The following is an 8866-nucleotide window of genomic DNA, read 5'->3' as shown; positions in this document are numbered from 1 at the left end:
CGAGTCCCTTGACAGCCAGGTCTCTAGATTTCTCTCTCTTTCTCTCTACCCGCATCAGATTCTACTTCTTGCTGAATTCATCGATCTTGTGAAGGCTAGGCGAGCCCCAAATTTCTATTCCTTAATTTGTATAGTTTATTCTCGGTACATGATCTCTACTAAAAAACATCTTTTTATGATCTGCATCTACGCACGATGGATGAGGAATCAACCACAGATTGGGGAAAGCTTATTAGTCCAATCCGTTTATTGGCGACTCATCTTCGTCTTCGCATGCACGCAATTGGACCGGCACTCCGGCAACGATGGATAGCACAGCTCATCCTTTCTGCAGCAGAACTGCCAGGCTCTGCTAGGACCGGACGGGTTTTCATAGCCTCCGTTAGAATCTCCATTGCTGATGATCATGTTCCTTGCCCCCATCGTCATCATCTTGCTCTTCCTGCTGTCTACGATTTGCCCTAAACATCACAGGAGACGCACACGCACACATATATCCTCTCAACATCGAAAGAAAAATAGCGTACATGCATGATGCATATGTGTTTATGCAGGCAAGATTCTTCTCCGTTTCAAGAATGAAAGCCGGTCGAGCATGAATGAAACGACATACAAATCAAAATGGATACTGTATTACTCCCAAAAAGGTAAAATTGGTTCGTTATTACCGCTTATACGTGCAGGAACGACAGAACATGCCAGAAGAGCCAGTGAAAGTACCAAGGAGAAGATCCTCAACAAAAAGCCCGACGCCGACATCGTCGTGCTGCCTGTCGGCACGCCGGTGACCGACGACTTGAAACCCAACCGCGTCCGCCTCTTCATCGACACAGTCGATATGACCCCCTTTGTGCGCTAGCTAGCCTAGCCTGCTTGCTCAAGAATGGAATAATGGCTCAGATGATGCACATCACATAATGCATCTTCTGATCGAGAGATTGTGTTATGTGTACGTGTGTTCGACTACTGTTTCGACTATCAGGTGTGCCGTGTACCTGGTGTACTGTTTTCCCCGAATAAGCTTGCTATGCATAATTAAAGATGGACTTGCAGTGTCATCTATGCTTCGATCCTTGTATGAATTAATATGACGAATCGAGCAGTTTGCTTGCACTTAAGCTCGCTACCTTTACACGTCGACTGCAGAAACTTGCTATCGTTGCTCCACAAAACAATTAGCAAAAATGTGCCATTTGGCCCCTTTTTTAACGCATCGCTAATACTAATTGGTCCCCTCATACTGTTTTCCTAGCAAAAATATAATGTTCACTCACTGACATCTCCTATTTTATTTTTTCTTTACTCATTCCTGTATGGTAATCGTATGATATTTATGGGAACCGGCAGTGACGATAAGTTTCACTCATGAACCGATAATAATAATAATGGATTAACCCCTCATACTGTTTTCCTAGCAAAAATGTTTACTCACATACATCTCCTATTCTGTTTTTCTTTACTTATTCCTATCTGGTAGTCATATGACTCATTCCTACATGCAAAAAAAATCATAAGATATAGGAGCAAAATCAATAGATAGGTAAATATTATATGTGATAGATAAACAGCTAAAATAAATCATGAGTCCATAAGTTTCGTATGGACTTACATTTCCCATCAACACATGTCTGGAGGACAAGGCTGGCAACAAGTCAGGTCGAACAGGGAGGGGTTGGAGAGCTAGGATGAGAGAGAACAACCTTGCTCTTACGGCTAAAATGCAAAAATATACAATATACATCAGCGTATTTATGAAAATAGATAACATATCAGCGTATTTACAAATCTAGTACCTGTATTCGGCACTTTAAAATCCTAAACTCAATTTCGGTACTTCAAACTCCGAAACTACGTCGGGTCCACTGATTTCAGCAACTGAGATACCGAATACAACACTGTTCACCGTATTCGACATCTCAAATACCAAAAATACTCTGTATTTAACAACTGAGTGGCAAAAGCCGTATTCCGTACCTCACTTACCGAATATGGCTCTGCCGTGCGCGCTCCAGAGAAAGCTAGCAAGCTACAGTAGAAGGAAGAAAGTAGGCTAACAATTCATGTTTTTTATTTAACTCCGATTTTATTTGAGAGTAAAAAATAGTCTAAAAATTCTAAACATTTTCATGAGCAAAATTGAGGTCACTAGCAACCCGTTTTAATTGATTTGTTCCAAAAAAACATGAGCCAATATTTAATTAAAATTCTCCAAATAAGCCAACTTTTATAAATTCTAGAAATTTTTAAAGCCTCAAATAAATTCTCAAAAATCTAGAAAAAATCACTAATATTCTTCTAATGTGATGTACTAATTTATAAAAATGTTTCCAACCCTATGTTATTTGGTGAAAAAATGAGTTCCTTTGTAATGATCCATTTATATGCATTCTTATCATTTCATATGATATTCTCTTTTTAATTCAATTTGAACAAAAATAAACCTCTACATTCTCTTTTAATTTATTTCATGTGATATTCTCTTTTTTGGAGGATGACCACCCTTATTGTCATGGCTGGAGTGGTGTGAAGATACACGGCTGAGGAGATGAAAAGCATGACAAGGCAAGAATATGTTGCGCACTTGCCAAGGTGTTTCGATCTACCGAGGAGTGACAAGGTTTGGTTGGGCACATTTTGCTTCCTTAGTGCAGACAACAAAGGTGCATGAAAAAACAATCTCAATATGTTCATGTTGACTGCATCACATGAGAAGAATATTAGCACATCTCATCGTCAAATGTGCTGGGTGAGCTTGAAATGATAAAAGAGATATCACATGAAATGAATTAAAAGAGAATGTATGCGTTTATTTTTATTCAAATTGAATTAAAAAGAGAATATCACATGAAATGATAGGAATGCATATAATTGAGGATGTGAAACAGAGAAGATATTAGCACATCTCATCGTCAAATGTGCTGGATGAATTTGAAATGATAAAATATTAGTACATGAAATGAAATGAATTAAAAAGAGAATGTCACATGAAATGAATTAAAAGAGAATGTATGCGTTTATTTTTATTCAAATTGAATTAAAAAGAGAATATCACATGAAATGATAAAAATGCATATAAATGGATCATTACAAAGGAACTCATTTTTTCACCAAATAACATAGGATTGGAAATATTTTTATAAATTAGTACATCACATTAGAAGAATATTAGTGATTTTTTCTAGATTTTTGAGAATTTATTTGAGACATTAAAAATTGCTAGAATTTATAAAAGTTGGTTTATTTGGAGAATTTTAATTAAATATTGGCTCATGTTTTTTGGATCAAACCAATTAAAACGGATTGCTAGTGACCTCTATTTTGCTCATAAAAACATTTAGAATTTTTAGACTATTTTTGTACTCTCAAATAAAATCTGAGTTAAATAAAAAACATAAATTTTTAGACTACTTTCTTTCTTTTACTAGCTTGCTAGCTTTTTTTGGAGCGCGCAAGGCAGAGCCGTATTCGGCAAGTGAGGTGCCGAATATGGCTTTCGCACCTCAGTTGTTAAATACGGAGTATTTTCGGTATTTGAGGTGTCAAATATGGTAAATAATATCGTATTCGGCATTTTAGTTATTGAAATCAGTGGGTTCGACGTATTTTTGAAGTTTGAAGTAACGAAATTAAGTTTTTGGATTTTAAGGTGCCGAATATAGATACTAGATTTACAAATACGTCGATATTTTTGTAAATACACGTATGTTATCTATTTTTGCATTTTAGCCTGCTCTTATAGCCCTGCTTACATGCACAAGGGAAAGTCTCCTGCGCACGTACGCAGGCTCCATACCTACGCACGCCGCAAGATACGGTCAAAACCATCGTGACCACAGGCCCATACAACCATGCATGCAACCAACTAATTTGTCGTACGTAGTCTACTTATTCTAATGACGACTCAGTCATGCAGCGCAACAGTTGCCGATTAGCACACCTAGCTACATGCATGAAAACTCTGAAAACGGATGTACCAACACAAACAAACTAAACATTGTTATAACTAATACTAAACTTAAATATCATGATTCCTAGCTCTAGGATCAAGCACCCCATAATTGCATAAGTGTGAGGTGTGCCTACGTTCGGGATGCAATCTAGTCTTGATGGTGAGGGGATGGGATCATTGTAGGCGTGCATGTTGGCGTAGACGGTTGCCGGCTTGACGGTTAAGTCATGGATGCCGATGTGGTGTAGCAGCTCGGTGAGGATGTGGCCGGCGTGAGGAAGAAGTCGGCATGGTGCAGATGCTGACGTGGCGTGGTGGTGGCCGTCTTCACTCCACTTTAGTATTCCCTAATATCGAGTTAGTGAAGGTGATATGCCCAAGAGACAATCATAGAGTGTACTTTTGAATAATATGTTATTCCAAGAATGACTACCATTCATATTGATTGGCAAGTATATGACTTATTCATGGAACTCTTTGTTTGTATTATGACTGTACGATTGTATTTTGTCGTGAGATTGTGCAACACGCATACACATATATATATATGCCGATGTGTATAAAAAAAGAGAAGAAAAAGAAAAAAAGGTGAAGGGGCATCTCCTGGGCTGGGCCAAGCCGACCCAGCTCCCTCACTCTTCTCTTAGCTGGGCCAAGTTGGCCCAGCTCCGTTCCCCCTCCTCTTGCTGGCCTAGGCAGCCCGCCCATTTCTTTTTTCTTCCTCCCCACTAGCCCGAGTCGGCCTATGCCCGTGCTCCCCTCTGTCTTCTCCACCCGAGGCGCCATGGTTGATCCCCTCTCCCGATTCAATCGGCTCTACCTCCCTTCTCTATCTCTAAGCCCGACCTGATCCACCCCGAAATCGAATGGGGTCTCAACGGATTCCAGCGAATATCTCCTGGGGAATTTTATTTGTTTTGGATTGTGTTGGATTCGTGAAGGATTGGGTCTCTATTTCTTTGCTTCGTCATTATCCCTAATCGGGCCTATATATAGCGGAGGGATTCGAGGGGCATCGGGGAGGAATCTTTTGGAGCCTCGGTGATGCCCTACTGCGCCATCATGCTTCCACTCCTGCTCAAGTCTTGTGCCGCCGCCGCTCTTGAGTTTGTCGGTCTTCTCCACCCTCATGTTGTCGCTGACAGTATGGCGCCGATGGTCGGCCGAGCCTCTGTTGCCCTTGATGGTGAGTCCTGGCTTCGATCCCCTTCCCCCTTCTACTTTGTGATGCTCGGCCTTCATGTCGAGATGCTGTCTTTGTGACCAGCTTTCGTGCCATGGACATCGCACGTACTTCGGCCACGTGCTGTAGATACCCGTGCTCCAGCCTCACGCTATGGATGCCATGCTTTGGTCGCATGCTGTTGAAGCTTCAAGCTCCAGCCACACTGTTGTAGCCTTGAGCTCCGGTTGTGTTTGTGATGTCTTAGCCGCGGGTTTCAGCTATGTTGTATCATGATGGCGTTGTGTTGTGGTTGCCATGGTGCCATGTTTATGGCCCAGTTGGCGTCTCCCCGGCTGCTATATGTTCCTCTTGCTATTTTGATTGCGCCGTCATCGTGCTTGTACACAAGCCTGGGCGCCACCAACTCATCCAGAGGGTTCTTGCAAGATGGCTTGTTGTGGTTTTGTTATTTAAAACGATGTGGCAATTATCATTCAATCTCTAGTATGGTTAATGGTAGTAATTACTTATTCTCCTATGGCCGGTTGGATAACAAGGACATGGTGGGCTTATTCTGATGCGGCCCCTTTTTTTGTCTTTTGATCTATCATCGATGTATTTTGTAGCTCTGTGATGGTAGTCCTATTGCCGCATGATACCCTATTGTAGGTTGTGATCACTTTGGTATTGAGCTAGATGTTGTGATGTTACTGTTGCGGCATGCAGCTTGCTTGTCCTATTGAGGCCCAGCTGTTCTGATGCACTTGTGGGCAGCTTCTTAATCCATACATGCTACCCCTTTCACTTTGATGTCAAGAATTGCAATATATTTCTCCCTCCTTGCTGCCGTCAGTCTTGATACACATTGGTGGCTTTATGCAGTTGTCGATGATGTTTATGAAAAAAAATATGTGCCATTGCGGCAAGAGCCACGTGGCCCACAAATGATCCCCTCTCGTCTTTGTGGCATTCGCCTGTGTGGCTGTCTGATGATTATCGTAGAAAATATAGTGTCGTTGCAGCAGGAGACTTCATGGCCCTACCATGACAACCCTCGCCTTTGTGGCTATGCCTGTGTGGCTTTCTCCTTCGTGGCATGTTGCCTTCGGTTGGCCGATAAGGATAAGTCCGAGGCATGAAGAGGAAGCTTGTGAGTCAAGCATGGCGTTGAAGCTCCTGGTTGTGGCCAAGCTGCCACCTCCAGTAGAAGCTACGCGTCATGCTGCACTGCTAGCCCACCTCTTCACACATACATACACAATTCTAAGGCCATACCTAGCAGAGGATAACACTGATACATAAACGGTCCAAAAAGCTCATGCTAGACTCTTATCCCATTTCTTTACCGTTTTTGATTTCTAACACTTACTTTGCTTGGTCTTTGATGTGTCTGACTAAAGCCTTGGAGACTCAATGACAACCTCGATACAATGATCGCCAGTGCAGCTTAATCTGAGGTAGTCCGAAGATGGGCATAATTAACCGGCAACACTTTACGAAGCCCCAGGAGCCAAGACAAAACAATCATCATATCATTGCAATACAGTCAGATAGCATGTGAGTTTGTGGAGTAACACCTTGTAATTGAAAATGTAGTTTATGAATTTGACATGAATTAATAAAGTTTACAATTTCATTAAATTGTCCTCCCATCTTTCGTATATTCTGTATACTGGCATGGCCATAAATATTATATTCAAAGTTACATACAAACACATTCAACGCGTGAGTTTTGAATCCACGAAACAATGATGTTAATCTCAATTGATCCATGATCACGTATCATTGTGATGATTCATAAGATCAGCACATGTATTGATTGATGATCACGTTTCACGGATCATAGGTATAGAGATACCAGGTCAGTAATGTGAACATTTATATTGGAGAACATGATGTTGGATAGACCCCACCTTGAGATACTGTTAGGATTGTTATTTATGATGTGCTATCAGTTATTATCTCAGATAGTGTACCTACAGGATCCTTAGATCTGATATCGTCATTGATTCCTAGAATGTGTAGTGACATACTTTGGGGCTGTCAAACACTATTCTGTAACTGAGTAGTCATAAAGTTGGTTTTTGAGTTTGTCATGAAACATATCGTGGGGTGCGAGCGATCAAGATGGAATTTATCCCTCTTTGATAATGAGAGAGATATCTCTGGGGCCCTCGAGGTAGTTGGATTGAGAAAGTGCATGACCATACCAATATGATTAAAGCATTAATCATGATGAATCCATTATTTGATCGAGTGAATGGTCGAGCTATCATAAGGGTGACACATATCTCGCCTTGAGCTTGACTGGTATTGTGAGGCGAATGAATCGGTGTTTGTATATATCAAGGTTCAGCCGATATGATCTTTGTGTATACTCGGGAGTCAGCATGTCCTGCTAGGGACCGCTATTGATTTCGGTTTGAAAATGGTTTCTAAGTCGTTGCCGGTTGTACATGAACCTAACGGGCCACACACTTAATGGGTTGGAACAAAACATACGAATTGGATTCATATAAGGGTTTGATTGGATTGTGATCCATGAGGTGTTAGAGTCCTAAAAGGCTTCCAACGTAGGAGCACATTAGCGATCTCTATATAAGGAGGGGCATGGGGTGGGATGTGGAGAGGTGAGCCTTGATCTCAGCAACAGCAGCCTTGAGCTTTTCATCAACCTTCTTTTTGATGATATGGCATCCATCGAACTCATGTTGGCTGGTCCGATGGATGAGACACTACTTCCCACCACCTCAACTCAGGCCTTTGTTGACCCCAATGTTGCGTGATTTGCTCCTATCAACCGCAGCTATGGTCGTATCTGGACCCTTGTACTTGTCACTGGGTTTATTCTTCTTCCCCCTATTTTTTGAGAACTCGGACTTGTCCTTGCTAGATTGAGGATTTTTGGTACCCACTTAGGCTTCCACCCGCTTTGCACACTTATCGGCCAACTCGAAGAGCTCTTTCACTGTGTGAATCTTCCAAGTAGCCATCTTCCTGAGCTCTATCACGCTTGTTTCTTCCAGCAGGGGAGTGACGTCAACCATCTCGTCCTGGAGATTTACGATAGTAATAACGACGATCATCCTCGCGACGATCCTCACAGTGGTTGTCTATCACTGTACGTAGATCATGCCGATTGTGGGAAATGTGATTTCTTAGGTCTCCCTAGTTCCTACTCCTATAGATAGGGCAATTACAGTTTGGCCCGCAAAGTGATACTCGGGCTCGATCACCTGAGCTTCCTGCCTGAAATCCTTCGACTTGGGGATACTCTCGTCTGTGACTCCTTGAGCCAGCACCTTGCCGACTAGGGTGCCTAGAGTTGCCAGGATTGTTCACTCGAGCAGCTTGGATCTAGGTCACATCGGGCACGATCCTGACCTGGTTAACCATAGGGGTCAAAGGATTTGCTTGATCCAACTCCAGAAGAGATCTCAAAATCAGATGGGCTCCCTGGACATTAGATTTCATAGTGCTAAAAACATCGCTGCCCAAACTTAGCTGTGGTTGAGATGATGTTGTTCCATGGTTGCTATTATGAGGGACTCATCTCTCGATGTCTAAGCTGCTAGCATGTAGGTGTACCCACCGAAAGTCGTCATTGAAGACCAGGAGGTACCTGATGTTCTGCAGTCCATCCATGGAGAGTTATGTCAAGGACACGTAAGGCTCCAGCTACAGATATCACTGGTATCATATCGCCAGCAACGCTAGTACCATGAGAGGTGGATATTGCTGCTAGATCCTCG

Source organism: Phragmites australis, chromosome 18, assembly GCF_958298935.1.
Source record: "Phragmites australis chromosome 18, lpPhrAust1.1, whole genome shotgun sequence".
NCBI lineage: Eukaryota > Viridiplantae > Streptophyta > Magnoliopsida > Poales > Poaceae > Phragmites > Phragmites australis.
This window is presented reverse-complemented; position numbering follows the sequence as displayed.